The following is a 17,841-nucleotide window of genomic DNA, read 5'->3' as shown; positions in this document are numbered from 1 at the left end:
TGTAGTCAGAATAATTAAATCTAGTCACATGATTGGGAGTAATATGAGTGTCTGTAAATCCTCCCATCATGAATGAGTCATTAGTAAACACTGGAATAGATTCTCCAGTCCACACAGCTGGATGTACCAGGGGTGGATCTGGGAAATATTTCCAGTGTTCACTAGACTCCCTTTTACCTGACAGCCCAGCAGGGCAATCACTGTAGCTACCATCATCAATGGGATCTTATTTCTCCCTAGGAGTTGAATCATTCGTGAAGTGTGTGTTGTCAGCTTTTTCACAACTTCCCATGGGATCAGCTTTTCAGCTGAGTCTTGCTGGGTAATCTTCATTCTTCTTTGATATCTCTTCCTTTTTGAGGGAAGGCTTCTCCAGGTCGATTTTCAGTTGCATGAATCTTGGCTCTTTCTCCTCCATGTCTGATTACACATTCAGGCACCCAGATAGGATGGAAAGCACCTTCTGGAAAAATACAAGCATGACCTTTTCCCTACATAATCACTGGATCTGGGCCTTTCCATTGACCAGTCTGTATGTCTTTCCACAAAACTCGGCCTAAAGGGCCTGTTGCTGTGGAAGACACATGTCTCTCAGCTGCAGTGTGACCTTCTGTGTCACAATTTTTAAAATTTAAAACAAGCAAGGCATGATTGAGGTTATTTTGGGGAGTCATAAACCTATCCTCCCTTTTAATTTTTGTAATTGTAGTCTAATAGATAAATGAGCTCATTTTACAATGGCTTGACCATGGGGATTTTAAGGAATTCCTGTTTTATGGACAATTCGAAACTCTAGACAAAATTGTTGAAAAGAAGAACTTACATCAGCTGGTTCATTATCTTTTTTAATCTGTAAAGTGCATCCTAACACAGCAAAGGCTGTTAGGCAATGAGAAATTACATGTTGAGTATTTTCCTTTGTTCGTGCTATGACAAAAAAAATAAGTCTGGAATGTGTCTCAACTATTATGTGTACATAACATTGCTTACCAAATTGAGGACTATGAGTTACATTCATTTTTCATAATTGATTTGGTCTTAATACATGGGGATTTACCCCTGATAGCAGAGATGGAGTATGTGTAACACACTTGGGGTAGTGACTTATAATTTGATGAGCTTGTTCTCTGGTAATATTAATTTTTTTACATAAACTAGAAGCACTGTGATGGTGGAAAGAACGTGAAGCTTGTGCACAATAAAATGGAAATATTTGTTGACAAATAGCTACCAATTTATCAATTTTATCATTACCTGAAGTTAAAGGTTCTGGAAGATTAGTATGAGTTCATATGTGTCCTATGAAACATTGGTATTTTCGCATTTGCACCACCTTTTGTAGATTATGAAATAATTTAAATTGCTCTTGTGATGAGGTATATCCAATAACTGAAGTTTCAATATTTTTGGTAACTCCAACTGCATTTAAGCTGTCAGCATAAATATTAATAGGCTCATTTGTAAAGTAATTTAAGGCAAAAATGAGAGCTTGTAGCTCTGCTCTTTAGGCAAAAGTGTATGAGGTTTATATTACCTCTGTGTAAACATGGCTATAAAACCCTGCTTTACCTGAGCCTGAGCCATTGGTGAACACTTTTAGGGCTCCACCTTTGGGCTGGGCATGTACAATCTTTGGAAAAATAAGCAGTGTTATTGATGCAAATTGAATAAGTTTATCACGAGCATAATGGCTTTCTATCTGACCAGGAAAATCAGCAAAAGCTATTTGCCATAAGCTTGAGGCTTGAACAAGCCAATTATTTTGTTGAACAGAAAATGGAATAATTATAATATCAGGTTCAGAACCAACTAGTTGTAAAACTCTCGTTCTACTTTTTATTACTAATTGAGCAATAGAGTCATGAAAAGGAGAGTGGGCTAAATGAATCCAGTCAATAACTCCCAATCTTTGCCATATAGATCCTGTGGGTGCATGAGCAGTTGGAAATGTTAATAAATATACCAGCCATTGAGAATTAATTCTAGTAATTTGTGCATTTTTAATTGCAATTTTAACCTCTTTTTAAAGCTGTTCTAGCCTCTATTGTCAGTCAACGAAGAGAAGTTGGAGAAGGATCTCCTTGTAATATCTGGAATAAAGGACTTAAATCAGAAGTAGTTAGTTTTAAGGATGGCCTCAGTCAATTGATATATCCTAATATATTTTGAAAATAATTAAGGGTATGTAACTCCTTAACTTTTATCTGTAGATTTTGAGGGCAGATTGTACATCCTTGAATTATCTGACCCAAATATTGAAAGGGAGGCATCTTTTGTATCTTTTGAGGAGCAATGTACAAACCCATTGCTGTAAGTGAATCCTCTAACTGAGTAAAAGTTTCTGAAAGTACTTCTGGATTAGCATAAGCCAATAATACATCATCCATGAAATGAATAATATATGCATCAGGAAAGTTACTTTTATATGAGTTATCACTTGACCCACACATTTTTGACATAAATTGGACTGTTACGCATTCTTTGAGGCAAAACTTTACAACAATATGTCTTAACTGGTTCTTTAAAATTAATTGCTGGGACATTGAAAGCAAAATTTTCACAATCCTCAGGATGCAACTTTATTGAGAAAAAACAATCTTTTAGATCTATCACCATTACACTATAATTTAAAGGAATGGCTGTAGGAGAAGGAAGTCCAGGCTGTAATGATCCCATTGGCTGAATTGCATGGGTTATTGCCCTTAAATCTTGTAGTAACCTCCAATTGCCTGACTTTTTCTTAATATAAAAAATGAAAATATTCCAAGGACTAAGTGTTGATTCTATATGACCAGCCTGAAGCTGTTCCTCAACCAACATATAAATTATCTTAAGTTTTTCCCCAGAGATGGGCCAATGAGAAACCCATATAGGCTCTTCAATGAGCCTGTTGATTTTTTCTGCTGTCTTTTGGACTGGGGAGACACTCAGTGCCCCTAGTAAAAATTTTGGTATGGAGCATTTACTAAACTCTGTCGAGGAGTCTGGTATGTAAGCAGATACTCATCCTGATAATCTCTTTCATTATCTCCAGGAACAAACCTTTGATTAATTTCCTCAAATGATCTCATAGAATTTGGAGTTATTAATAATAATCCTATTTTGCTTAAATATATCTCTTCCACATAGATTTACTGGTAAAAATTTTAACACATAAGATTTAAAAAACTCCACTATTTCCATCTTGGTCTTCCAAGCATAGATATTGGGTGCTCTGAACAGGCTGTGAGACTTGTCGTATTCTTTCTAAATTAACTGATGCTATATGCAATTGCCAAATTTCAGGCCAGAAATGACTGGACAGAACTGACTTGACCGCTCCCATGTCCACCACACCTTTGAACTTTTTATGATTAATGTTAAGTTCCAGTAGGGGGCGCTCCTGCTGCATTAATTGATACCAGTACACTTTGTCCAGTGGTTTGGAAGCTAAATTTTTTTTTCTGGGCATTCATCAGAATTGCAGGGTAAAAGAATTAAATGAGCTATTGAATTTTTAGGAGAAAGCTGGATGCCATAATTTGATTTTACAGTAACATTTAATTTTCCCTTAAACCAAGAATCCACCACACCAGGTATCCCCTCAATGGCCTCTTTTAAATTCTTACATCCCCAAATTAACCCTATATTTTTTCTAGGGAATGGCCCGAAAACCCCAGTAGGGATTTACTGTGGTCCTTTTTCAGGAAACAATTCAACTACCATTGATGGTTGCAAAGAAGCCACTTAGGTGGATCATGCTGGTAATAGTGGCTGCTCCCCATGGTTGGTCATGATGGCATTAGGCTGTGCTACCTCTCTTCCAGTTCCCCTGTATTTTTGGCCCAGGGAGGGGCCTACCAGAAGTTTTTTGACTCCCTTTTAGGCAGAAGTGAAGGCCAAAATGCAGGTGTATCGACGCCATCTTTGTTGCTTCTTTCCCCTGCCATGTCTCTAACTCTGTAATATTGATTACTTGAAACAGGGGGAGCTCTGGGTTTATAATGGCAGACATTACAATTTCACACAAAGTGGCCATTTCTTTCACAATTGAAGCATCACCCATGGGATTGGTGAACGGATTCTTGTGGTTGGAATGTTTGTTTCAAAGCTGCAGCAAGAGTAAAAGTTTGTAAATGAGATGGGTCAATATCAGAACACAAGCGAATGAATTCTGAAACTGTTTCTTTTTTTTCCTATGGGGTCTGAGAACATCTTGACAAAATTTATTTGCATTTTCAAATGCTAGTTGTTTAACAATAAATTTACAAACACCTGGGCCTCCAACTGATCAGTTCGTGGTAAAGCCACACAACAAAGTCAGAATAGAGTTTTTTGGCTCCCTGCTTACCTTTAGTCAGAACTAAGCTATATTGGTCCCTGGAGACAATTTGGTGCCAGGTGCATTTAGCGCATGTGATAATCTGATAACACACTGCAAATTCATAATTTATCTGCCTTTCCAAATCAATAAATTTGCCTGTTCCTAAAAACATGTCCATGGGTGTTTGTATGTCTTACCTTCGATTTCTTTCTGCCTGTTCCAAGCAAAAATCAGTCCAGATGTTTGCCAAAGCAAAAAATCCCCACCACTCAAGCAGAATCTAGGAATGGACACCCAATGTCTTGGTGGGTTGGCTGATTGCAAATTGTTTCAAGTAAGCTCTGTACAAAAGGTGAATTATGACCATAAACATCACAAGCATTTGTTAACTCTTTAATAGTTTTAAATGGAATTACCACATGGACACGAACATGCTGGTCTTGATCATTAACCTGTTTAAAAATTGGAAAAGATGAAACCTACTAATGTCTTCCCTGGCTTCCTGTGCCTTTCTAAATCCCTGCTGTTATGGTGTAAGAAAGATCATTGCCAGTTCAGAATATCTGTTAAAATTTGTCTTTCTAACAGAAAGTGACTGAATTTGAATGGCCAGAGCAGGTCCCATTAGGCATAATCTGGTTAAATTCCCTGGCAATTCCTGGACTTCATTATCTGACTATTCTCCCTCAGACCTCTCCGTGAGCCCTCCCCCATCGCCATCTTGATTCTGAACTCCAAAGCCTCAAGGAGGAGGAGGACTTTCTGCCTCTCTGTGAATTTCCTATTGATTTTCCTCTCCCTGAGAGAGATTATCTATCCCTCTGGAGGATTATTCACTATGGTTCTTCTCTGGACTATTCCGGTCTGGTTCAGGTAAAGCTAAGTTTTTTGCCTTGGGCTTTGCACCAAGGTTTTTCACCTGAATGGAATTTTATTTTGTTTTCACCCTCGGTAAAGAAAGAGAGATTCCTTTAGCCTCAGGCAATTTTTCCATTAGTATATACTTAATGGCTCTCTAAATACCTTTCAATAGGTCTTCAGGGTCCAAGGACTTTGGCCCACATAATCCAAAAGATAAATCTCTAATGCATTCAAAACAGTTTGAATATTTTCAGTACTGCAAGGTAATTCATTAGAAAGACAAACTTTATATAATTTCCTTCCTAATTTGTCCCAAGTATGTAAATCTGGTGAGTGTTTGTGCCACAAATAACTCACACACAAGTCAGCATGAACAAAGAAGAACAAGCAAAAGAAGCTGAAGAAGCAGAAGAAGCTCCCTTTATTGTATTTAGCAGTCTTTTTAAAGTATTGTGAACAAAGAAGGCAGCCTTCCAACAGAAATAAATCAGGTCTTTCAGCTAGCTAAGCATATTAAACAGAAGTCTTACTAATCAGAAGTGACCCACTTCTCATGGCTTAATCTACTCTTGGGCTGGAGCATTCTGAGCACTGCTGCTCTTTGTTAAGAACAGATAAAAATTTTCTCAGAGCCCTTCTAGCCCACTTGGCAGAACATCCCATTTGCAGGCAAACTGTACCAAGGACAGCAAGCATTTCATTTGCAAGCATGCTTGTGGTCATATTATCTAAACCTTGGAGGAACATCCCATTTGCAGGCAAACTCCATCAAGGACAGCAAACATCTTGTTTTCAAGCATGTTCACCTTCACCTTATCTAAACCTTGGCAGAACATCCCAACATCCCGTTTGCAGGCAAGCTCCATCAAGGATTCAAGCACTTCATTTTCAAGCATGCTACAATCACATCTGATTCTCTACATCTCCCTCCTTTTGTTTTAGTAAATGAGCCAAAGCAGAAGTGATTAGAGAGGTTTCATATTTCAGCTGCCTTCACTTTTTCCAGCGTTGGAAGACTATATATAAAACAAAACACAAAACAAAAATTATTACAGTGTTACCAAAAGAAGTTGACAACAAGGTAGAGAAATGACTTAAAGGATTCAAATTAGCAATACTTGGAGACAATTCGTATGAGATGTCAGATTCTGTTAGTTCAGGTAAAGTCTTACTAATGGTGTCCGTAATAGTTTTTTTTCCAAATTCATAATTTCTAAAGTTAAAATTTTATGTCCATTTAACCATATTTTAACATTTTCCCAGGAATCGCTGGTATTATATGGCACAAGAGTCACAAAAATATGAGAAGAATTCCAGTCACACTTCAGAACACTTCTGGTAGCCAAGATAGTCACTTAATAACCAAGCCAGGAAACAGTGTGTTGTAAATTTATAACATCTGTAGCCAATTGAGAGTCTAAGTCCTTTTGTTGTTGCCATAATAAATGAGCATCTTGATGCTATGTTCTCACAAAATCCACAGTTTGAATGCCTTGATTTAAAGCAACACCAGCTATTACAGCAGTGGCAGTTTCAGAAGCAACTTCGAGGATTGAAGCTATAACTATTCCTTTCAATTGTCAAGAGCAATGTAATAAAACTTGAACAGCATTGTACAAATGAGTAACAGACAAAGAATCAGACCAAGGATGAGTCAAATTAACAGGTACCTGCAATTCCATGTGAGCTTTAACAATAACTAAAGAATAATTATTAAATTCTATTAATTCCCAATTAGTTCTATTTACATATTGAGTAAGATAACAGTCTACACATGGTATTGTTCCAAGTTTCATTCCATTCCCAGTTTCCAATCATTAGAGAATAAGGGAATTTAACACATGCAGAAGCAAAATAAGTCATATTATTATGTAGAGGTACCTCAAAAGGAGAGGAATTGGATACATTTAACGTGAAATTTCCAGTCCAAACAGTGAGTCCCAGATACTGCCCATAATTTCCATATATCCCCTTGAATATTGGAAAATTTATGTGCTGTAACATTGGAGGGACCAAAGCATAATATTGCATTTTAATTGTCTCATTACCATAAGCATTTTTCATCCCATTATGTCCATGCCATTTTAAAGTACGATTTGACCAACTTTCTATAAATTCAGAATTATCAGGACTCCAATCTACTATTGTGATATTTTGATATTTAACTACCATTTTAGGGTGATAATTATGACATTTTTCCCACTCTAAATGAGTTAATAAGGCTTCAAAATATTTAGCTGAACATAAAGGAAGATGAGTTCTGACAAAACATTCTTCAGATGTTAGTGATGATTGATTAACATACATATTAGAGGTATTAAACCTGTGGGAAGATATCATGACAGTAAAAACAGCAGTAAAATAACTTCAATAATTAACTCCCCAAGTATTACAAGAATGATAATCATTATGTGCTATAACAGGTAAACATAAAGAATGAGCCCCTATATACAAGGGAACTCCTTCAACAGCTACAGTTTTATTAGAAATATTATACAAATTTTTATGGAATGGTATATCTTCAATTCCCCCACTTACAGGAGGGGGAAGAAATTACTATAATTAGTACACACACGAACTTCAGGTTCTCCCCAGGAAACACTACGCACCAAAGGAGGATTAGGAACATACGCCCAATAAGCAAAAGAATGAGCAGAAACTGTACTTACGTGGCAATTAATAACTGCAAGCATAGCTAATAAAAGATTAACAGGATTTAAAGACTTATTTGCCTTTTGAAGGTTTTTTCAGCTTCTTGAGTCAACCTTTTCATCTGTCCCCATGTTGGGGGTCCACTGTTCTCATTGCCATCGTAGGGGTTCTCTACATTTCCAGCTCCTGAAATTGTCTGACAAACGGGTCACTTATTATGCAATTTGATAAGTCTTGAAGATACCCCAAAAGGTGTTTTACCTGTAGAAATAAGAGCAAACCCCCTTCCCATGTGATGCAACAACCAAGAAATCCATTCTTTATTTTCATCCCTGTACCATATAGGTATTTTTGGCTTTTGAAATAATGGCTATGATTTAAATGTAGAGAAATGTTGCTGGGCTGCAGGAACCTCAGAAGCTGACCAGACATTTAAAAAGTTTAAAGTTAGTAAAGTTTTATGAAGTATATTTTGAGTAAGCCATAGCCATCTCCCCCTTTTTTATTTTATGTATATATTTTTTAACGCATGATTTGCTCTTTTTATAATAGCTTGACACTGACTATTATAAGGTATGCCAAATGTATGTGTAATGTCATGTTTTTGTAAAAATGAATGTAATTTTTGTGAGGTATATGCAGGTGCATTGTCAGTTTTAAGTTCTCTAGACATTCCCATGACAGCAAAGCAAGATAATAAATGAGAAATGACTGCATCAGATTTTTCTGAAGATAATGCTGTGGCCCATTGAAAATGAGTATGAGTATCAATAGTATGATGTACATATCTTAGTTGTCCAAATGACTGAATTATAACAACATCCATTTGCCAAAGGGCATTAGGATGGAGTCTCCTTGGATTAACACCAGTAGGACAGTAAGAAGTATTAAAAGGAGCACATGATCAACAGTTAGCTACAATTTAACATGCTTGTTTTGGGGTTATTATGTATTTACTGTAAAGTCCTTTAGTGTTTGTATGATGTAAAGCATGTTCTTGATGTGCCTTTTGTAGACAAATAGAAAAGTCCTTTTGTGTTTTACAATATTAACCTTTAAATAGATTAGATTCTCATTAACTTAAAAATACATTTAAATTGTACCTAAGTGTAAAAAGTAACATAAAACTTTACATATCTTATTGATAACAGGTCTAGTTATAGAACATCAAATGATAGAAATAAATCTACAATATGTGTTTTCTTTTAAGCCTAAAATTACCATACAACTTTAGAACAATAGCTTGATATAATGCTCTTTTAAAGCTTCTACCTTACCACTTGAATACCTGGAAAATATGAACACATTAATAGCACCATAATTATAATGATGTTTTTATATTAACCAAGTTTAGCTTTTAAAGAGATAACATGGTACAATTCTCTAAAATAACAGTTCTTGTTTAACTAGCTTTTAAATTTTTAATTTCTTTAATATTACTTGCTTAAAAAACTTACATATATAATTAACTTACACAGACCTTTTTTATCACTTACTTAAACCCTCTTATTTACTTAATCATATAGACTCTCTTATCTAGAAACACATTTTTCTTTTATTAAATCCATACCCAGAATTTTTAATTTTTTTTCCTTCCATCTGTTAACCTCCTTTTTGGTTTACATTATGAAACAATCCTTGTAAATTTATTAATTTAGGCAGATTATTTCATATTAATAAAAAGAAATACTTGATTTTATTTGTAGTACTCTTAATTGAAACAGTTGAAATTTTGGGGCCTTTGTATAAAGAGATCTTTTATAAAACCTTGTATCTAGAATTACATCTGTTTACCATTTTATGAAAACACTGTATCTAAGTATCAGTATCAGAGATGACAAAGTAATTGTATATCTTTTTTTTCATATATCAACTTACAAAATCATCAATAATGTTACCCAATGTAATTTAAGGAGATAAGAGTACTCAATGGTATATTTAACATTTAGCATATTAACCTTGTAAATCAATTAGATATCTAACAAAAGTACTCATAAAAGAGTAATCCCATGTCTAATTTACTTTACTTATTTTATCAAAACATCAGACAAGTGTAATGAACAGTGTAGCCATTTCTTCCCTGTTGAAGAAAGTCCTGTTGAAGAAAAGTCTTAGAACCAAAACATATCAGACACTTCATAGACATCAACATTTTATTAGTATTTTTTTGAACACCCAGAAAAACTTGTAAGCTTAATTTTAAAGACATCTTATTTTTATATGTTTACCCAATTTAAATTGAACCATATAAATCACGTGAATAAAAAATATTTGGATCCATTTTTTAAAAAATTATTTATGAGCGCTCCTCATATATTTGCCAATCTTCATATCATGTACATGATATATGGACATACGCACATACAGACATATAACATATAACACAAGTGTGCACACATAACACAATAGTAAAGGCCTTGTAGGTTTTCTCAGGTGAAATCTCCATTGCAATGTTTAAAAACTCCACAGTTGATAAAAAATAGAACTGATCAGAAAAACATTAACCCAGGTCTGTAGGATCAAAATCATGAGTTCAAAAAATACAGAATCTAAGAAAAAGCAAGAGTCCTAGAAAAAAATGACTGGCCAGTAATTAGAAAGTACCATAAACTTTACCCTTATGGTTTAGTCTAGTTTGTGTTCAGGTAAAAAGACACCTTTACCTTTTTTGTGACAATCATTTATAAACTTGTATTTCACTGCAGTATAATAAACATAAATCATTTTGGGATTATGAAGGTTTGTTGTCTAGTTATAGGAAATAAATGTGGTGGATTAACACAACCACCAGGGAAAACTGTAAGATCATCATAATCATATATCATAGTAAGAGGAAATGAAAAGCATTGCTGTTCTCTACCCACATCAATTTTAGAGTTTGTCATTGGAAAGAGAGAAACATTAGAAGGAGCAGTAGGTTTAAGAGAGGACCTTTGCTTTTTTAATTTCATTTTTTTACAAAGGCCTTCATTATTTCTTTCATACTAGAGTCACTAACTGAATTTTCTGAATCCCCCTCATTGTCCAGATCTGATTTTGGAGAATCATCTACAGTATCACAGATATCTTCCTTGGGTTCTGTTTTATTAACTTTAGTATCAGATTCTGATGTATCAACTTTGCTTTCATAATGAGAACCTTTTTCATTATTGCTTTCTAATAATTGTAATGCTTGAGTAATAGAGCTACACAGTGTCCAAATATTTAAAGAAATAACATTTCCAGCCTGATGCAGCATATGGAGCTCTTTCTGAACCAGTTTCCATTCTTCTAAATTTAACTGGACCTTGGTTTGATACTGGAATCAGTGACAATGACATTCTATAATTTTAAATAACTTCTCGAGTCTCTTATGAGATGTTTTTACACCTATGGAATATAATAATCCTTGTAGTAACTCCACATATTGTTCCTTTAAGGACTGAGAGTTTCCCATGTTAATTATGAAATTCCCCCTTTAGTTTTCTCAACTGGGGTGAATACCCTTTCGATGTTATGTTAATTCTGAAAGTCCCCCTTTAGTTTTCTCAAACTAGGTGAATACCCTTTCTATGCTATGTTAATCCCGAAAGTCCCCCTTTTGTTTTCTCAATCTGGGGTGCTTACCCTTTCAGTGCTGGATTCTGCTGACTATGCCAAATGTCACAAATAACTCACACACAGGTCAGCATGAACAGGGAAGAACAAGTAGAAGAAGCAGAATAAGAAGCTCCCTTTATTGTATATACCAGTCTTTTTATAGTATTGTGAACAAAAAAGGCAGCCTTCCAACAGCATGAATCAGGTATTTCAGCTAGCTAAACATAGTATACAGAAGTCTTACTAATCAGAAGTGACCCGCTTCTCATGGCTTAATCTACCCTTGGGCTGAAGCATTTAAAATTTTTTTTAAAAATAGGTTTACTGAGGTACTTACAATAAAATTCACAATTTTAATTGTATAGTTAGATGAGTTTTGACAATCATCTAGATTTGCAAAATCAGCACTACAGTTGAGACCAGTTCCTCCACCCTCAATAAACTTCTGAACATGGTGGCAAAGGCCTGTAATCTCACCAAGATGGGAGGCTGAGGCAGGAGGATTGAAAGTTCGAAGCCAGCCTCAGTAACTTAGTGGGAACCTAGGCAACTTCATAAATCTCTGTCTCAAAATAAAAGAGTAAAAGGGTGGGGGATGTATATCTCAGTGGTAAAACATCCCTGGGTTCAATCCTTAGTAAAAAAAGAAGAAGAAAAAGAATAAGAAGAAGAAGAAGAAGAAGAAGAAGAAGAAGAAGAAGAAGAAGAAGAAGAAGAAGAAGTAGTAGTAGTAGTAGTAGTAGTAGTAGTAGTAGTAGTAGTAGTAGTAGTAGTTGTTCCCTCCTTGGGCTGAAGCATTTTTTGAGAGCTGTTCTTTGTTAAGAACAGATAAAAATTTTCTCAGAGCCCTTCTAGCCCACTTGGCAGAACATCCCATTTGCAGGCAAGCTCTACCAAGGACATCTAAACCTTGGCAGAACATCCCATCAAGGACAGCAAACATCTCATTTTCAAGCATGTTCGCCTTCACCTTATCTAAACCTTCGCGGAACATCCTGTTTTCAGGCAAGCTCCATCAAGGACAGTAAGCATTTTGTTTTCAAGCATGCTGCAGTCACATCTGATTTTATACATCTTTATCACAAAACCAAGGACAGAATTCACCAAGAGTCTTTAAAAAATGTAATAACTGGGTCCTTCTGACCTGCTTTCCCTTCTGATTAATTATTTTCTCTAAAATGGTCAAACACATGTCTTTATTGGTAGAAGTTGAATTTCCCATTATTAATTTTCTTAATGTCTCTTAGCTCCAAAAACTGCCTGGTACCTCCATGATCCTACAAATTGTCATAATTTTCTAAATTTCTACAGTGTGCTTCCCCAATCGACCTAGAGAATTTAACTCACCTGCCCCACATTGGGCACAAAATTTAGCCTGCGGCCAGCACAGATTTCTTTTTTTTTCTTTTTAAAAAATATTTTATTTTTATTCAAGGGTTTACTCACAGACAGCAATTTAGAGTCAGGCTTTTTAAATTAAAAGGCCAAAACTAAAAATTCTTGTGAACATGACACTGGTAAAAGAATCCTCATCTTAATAATTTAAACCCTTATTCTTCCTGGTACATTAAAAGTCCTTAACATAGAATGTAAGATTGATATTATTTAAAATAAACAACCAAAAAGCCACAGATGGTGGGTAAATTTGTCAATGAAGATAAACATCAGTTTCAGCTTTGCAGAGTATGAAAACCAGCAATTAATTTGTCCTATGACAGAATATAAACTATGCTTCAGAATTTTGACTGGAAATTCTCCTTCTTCATCAGTAAATCAGCACATCTATGCTGAAGCTCTTTCTCTCTGTCCTGTTGTTGTGCACATCTTCTTTTAGGCACTCTAGCCTCTGGGGAATAGCAGAATCTTCATGTTTTTTGAGGTGTTCAAAAGTGCTTAACTCTAAGTGATCCTGCTCAATTTGATACCACAAGTCATTCAACTGTTTCATGAGCCCCATAGCACGAGATTGATAACCTACAAGCAAAATTTTCATCTTCTTTTCCATTTTTGCAGCTCTCTTAGCTTTGTCATTATGTGACCCCTATTTATCTCAAGCCTCTTTTCAAGTGATTCAATTCTGTCCTTTTTGTTAGCTAGATTACCCCATGTATAGCGGCTCTGCCCAGGAAGATATAAAACTTGACTGTAGCATTTTTCCCATACCTGGTTATAAGCTTCACTGGAGAGTTCTCCATGGCTCATTCCTTGTTTTACCACTTCCATCGCCTGCACCAGAATATCTTGGGCCTTTTTCATCTCTTTTTTGGAGAACTTTTCATAAGGGTTATGTTCCAGATAAGCAATGTGCACAGAATTGTTAGTACCAAATACAACAGTTTTTCCTTTTTTATTTCCAGATGGCTCATAGGGATGATGTAGAAGGTTAAAATGAAGTATTGTAATCATTTCTTTTTTGATTATTTCTTCACTTTTCTTAAATCTGTTAGAGGTGGTTCTATATTTAAGGGTTTTAGAATAGTTTCATTTACTTCAGATGGTCTTGGCAAATCTTTCTGGACAGATTTGTGTATTAGTTTCATTTCCTTTACCTGCTCTGCATCTCTATGGCCTGCTTCTGAGCATCCACGTCAGCAGCATCTTCAATGTAAGTATCATCCACTTTCCAGTCTTAGAGCTCCTTCTCAGCATTTTCAGGTAAAACAATTTCAAAATCATTCTTAGGGGCAGGAAGTCCCAACAACCCTAATCAGAGATGTTCATGAGATTCTCTTTCCATCTGTTTCACATAAGAGGGATCACTATAGTCTGCTATTCCATCTTCTGGATTAATGTTTAATTTGTCTCTGAGTTCTACCTGGGGTAGAATTAGTAACTGGTTTAGGGGTTGTTCCACTCCTGAGAGTCAGTCCTTCAGCTCCATCAGAAGGAGTCCTGAATGGAATGGAAAGAACTGTGTTTGGAATCTGTACAACTTGCCGCTGTGGAGTTATGCCTGAGAAGTCACTCTCATGCAATGGGGCATTAAGTCAACCTTTTAATGGAGTGTCCACATTGGTCAAGGCCATGAGGTTCTTGGCTTCCTGCAGAATTCTGTCCTGGGAAGCTTGTGCTCAGGGTGTTCTAAGAGCAATGCTATTGTTGGTGACATTGTACTCAGACAAAAGAGTACTGGAAGCAGAGTTTGTTATGCCAGATTCCTCAGCAGTCTGAAGTGCAATTTTACTTGCCTGGCCTACTTTTACAACTTCCTGAAGTTCTGAATCTGAAATCTGAGGAGCAGGAAGAACTAGTTTGCTTCTCTTTTTAGTAAATTCAGAAACACCACTAGTTTGAAAAATAGCTGATGGCAAATCAGATTCTTTTTTCCTTTTCAAATGCTGTTTTTTCCCCCTATCTATTCTTTCTTTTTCAGATCTTAGCTCCCCATCAAGAACCTGTTGTCTTAATTTCCTAAAATCTGCATCAAGGGAATGGTAGTTTTCCTCAGAAGTATCCTAAAAACTAAGAGCAGTTTTTTTTTCAAATGGGAATTCAGCATTATAATCAACTCCTCTCTTCTTTTTTTCTTTTCTTCTGATTTTCTATGCCAACTGCTCGAAGTTCTCTTCTTTTTTGAAGGTCAGCAAGACACCTTGCTTCTTCCAATTGTTTCCCTCTTGGCCTTCTTTCCCTGAGTATTAGCCAGGTGGGCTCTAGCTTCAGAAAGCATTTCAAGTCCATCCTCATCCATATCAGTTGGATCAGGCCATGCTGTCTTTTTTTCTTTCTAGATTTGGATCTATTTCTCCAGGTTTAAGTTTTCATGGATCATCTGTTGTTTCCTCTTCATTGTCTCTTCTGGCAGTTTTGTCCAAGAGAAATTCATAGTGTTCCAAGCACTGGGCTGCTGTTCTTCCAATTATTGGAGCAATAATCCTCCACTGAGTTGGCATCAACTTAGCCAAGTGCAAGAGTTTTTCCTCTTCATCTCTGGACCATTCTGTTTTCTTAATGCTTGGATCCAGCCATTCATACCTCGGTGTTCCTCCACATGCCCCCTTTGCTCATAATTCATGGCATCTTGGTGGCAGAGTGTGCCAGCCGAGAGGAGCTTCCGAAAAGTAGTAACAGCGACTGGGTCACCAGACCCAGAGCCGCCACTTCCTCCAAACGCAACCTTCTGCTTTGAAGATAACTGCACAGGCCCCAGCACAGATTTCTTAAATGAAGGTTCAGTACTTGAGAAATCTCTAGGAAGTTTTGAATTAAAAAGTCAGACTCTAATTACCTTTAAACCAGCTCCAGGACAGTTTCTCCTACCTCCAGCCTCAAGCTACCTAGTAGGGTAGTGAGGTTTACTGAAGAGGAGAGAGAGAGAGAGAGAGAGAGAGAGAGAGAGAGAGAGAGAGAGAGAGAGAGAGAGAGAGAGAGAACACCCCAGGGAGAGAGAGAGAGAGAGAGAGAGAGAGAGAGAGAGAGAGAGAGAGAGAGAACACCCCAGGGAGAGAGAGAGAGAGAGAGAGAGAGAGAGAGAGAGAGAGAGAGAGAGAGAACACCCCAGGGAGTGGCCTTTTATTGGAAAACAAAAAATTCTGGGGAAATCCTATCCAATAAAGATTAAAGGGGGCAGTGTCTCAAGGTCAGGAGTGACGATTGAGTCTTGGGGCAGTGGCCAGTCACACCTCCACACGGACAAGCCCTCCGAACTTAGAACGGTGGGGAAAACTCTGGACACAAGATGTGTCTAAGTGCCTCTCTCTCAGCCAGGGAGGTAATTCAAATCAGTGCGAGGATGGCCTCCCATAGTTGTGGTGGTGACCAGGGCACCCCCTGACACCTGGGTTAGAGGGGACATCCATCCTGGAGGGGGGAGTTCCCCTGCCCTGGGTGCAATAGTGAATCAGGTGCCCCCAGATACCTGGGTCAGAGGGGACCTGCACCCTGGAGAGGGGAGTCCCCTCCAGCCCTGGTGCAGCAGTGTCCTGAGTGCTCCCCCCAATACCCGGATTAGAGGTGACCTCCCCCGTGGTAGGCGGAGTCCCCCCTTGGCCAGGGTGGCTGTGTCAGTGCACCTCGACACCTGGGTTAGAGGGGACCTCCCCCCTGAATGATTGAGTCCCCTACCCCCCGGGAGTGGCAGTATGGGAGCACCCAGGACACCTGGGATAGAGGGGACCTCCCACCTAGGGGGGAGTTCCCCCTACCCTGGATGCAGTGGTGAATGGGGCAACCCCCACACCCGTGTCAGAGGAGACCTTCCACCTGGAGAGGGGAGTCCCCCCAACCCTGGGTGCAGTGTGGTGTGAACAGGGTCAGTGGAGACCTCCCACCTGCAGGGCTGATTCCCTTCCCCCTGTGTGGGGCAGTGTCTGAAGCATTCCCTAACTCCCAGGTTGGAGGGACCTGGCCCCTGGAGGGCAGAATCCCCTATCCCCGGGTGCAGCATTGTCCGTGGAGTCCCCGACACTCAGGTTAGAGGGAACCTTCCTATCCTGCATGTGGTGGTGTCCAGAGCACCCTCCACCCCTGGGTTAGAGGGGACCTCTCCCCTGGAGCTGGGAAGTCCGCACTATCCCAGGTGCAAAGGTGTTCGGAGTGTCCCCCGACAACCGGGTTAGTGGGGACATCCCCATGGAGGGCTGAGTCCCCTCCACCTCGGGTGCAACAGTGTCTGGGGCACCCCCCCACACACCTGGGTTAGAGAGGACTTCCCCCCTGGAGAGTGGAATCCCCTCCACACCTGGTGCAGTGGTGTCCCAGATGCCCCTGACACCCTGGTTAGAGGGGTCCTGCTGGAGGGTGGAATCCCTTCCTCCTGGGTGTGGCGGGGTTGCACTGCACCTTGAGACCCGGAGTGCCCCCCGAGTCCCCTCTGACCCTTGTTTGGTGGTGAACAGGGTGATCCCCACACCCGGGTCAGAGGGGACCTCCTCTCTGGAGGGAGGAGTCCCTTCTACCCTGGGTGTGGTGATGAATCGGCACCCCCCAACACCCAGGTAAGAGGGACCTCCTCCCTGGGGGGGATTCCCCCCTTCCCTGAGTGCGGTAGTGTACGGGCAGCCACTGATACCAGGGTCAGAGGGTACCTCCCCCCATAGTGCGGAGTCCGCTCCCCCCCATTGCAGTGGTGTCGGGGCACCCAAACACTCAGGTCACAGGGGACATCCACCCTGGAGCAGGGAGTCTCCCCTACCCTTGTGAGATGGTGTCCAGAGCGCCCCTATGACACCTGGGTCAGAGGGGACCTCCCACCTGGAGCAGGGAGTCCCCCTACCCCGGGGTGTGGTGGTGTCTGGAGCACCCCCCCCCATACGCTAGTCAGAGGGGACTTCCCCCCTGGAGGTGGGAGTGCCCTCGAACCTGGGTGCTGTGGGAGCGCACTCTGACACCCAGGTTCAAGGAGTCTCCTCCCTGGAGGGGGTGTCCCCTCGACCCAAGGTGCTGTTGGAGCTCCCCCCATGCCTAGGTTCAAGGAATCTCCCCTCCCCTGGAGGGGGTAGTCCCCT

At 39.1% G+C, this 17,841-nt stretch overlaps 1 pseudogene; it reads right to left on the bottom strand.

The window, feature by feature from the left end:
- Positions 1–13,128: 13,128 nt before the first annotated feature.
- Positions 13,129–17,431, bottom strand: LOC101957559 (cell division cycle 5-like protein pseudogene; annotated as a pseudogene).
- Positions 17,432–17,841: the final 410 nt, after the last annotated feature.

The sequence above is a fragment of the Ictidomys tridecemlineatus genome, chromosome 12 (genome assembly GCF_052094955.1).
Source record: "Ictidomys tridecemlineatus isolate mIctTri1 chromosome 12, mIctTri1.hap1, whole genome shotgun sequence".
NCBI lineage: Eukaryota > Metazoa > Chordata > Mammalia > Rodentia > Sciuridae > Ictidomys > Ictidomys tridecemlineatus.
This window is presented reverse-complemented; position numbering and strand designations above follow the sequence as displayed.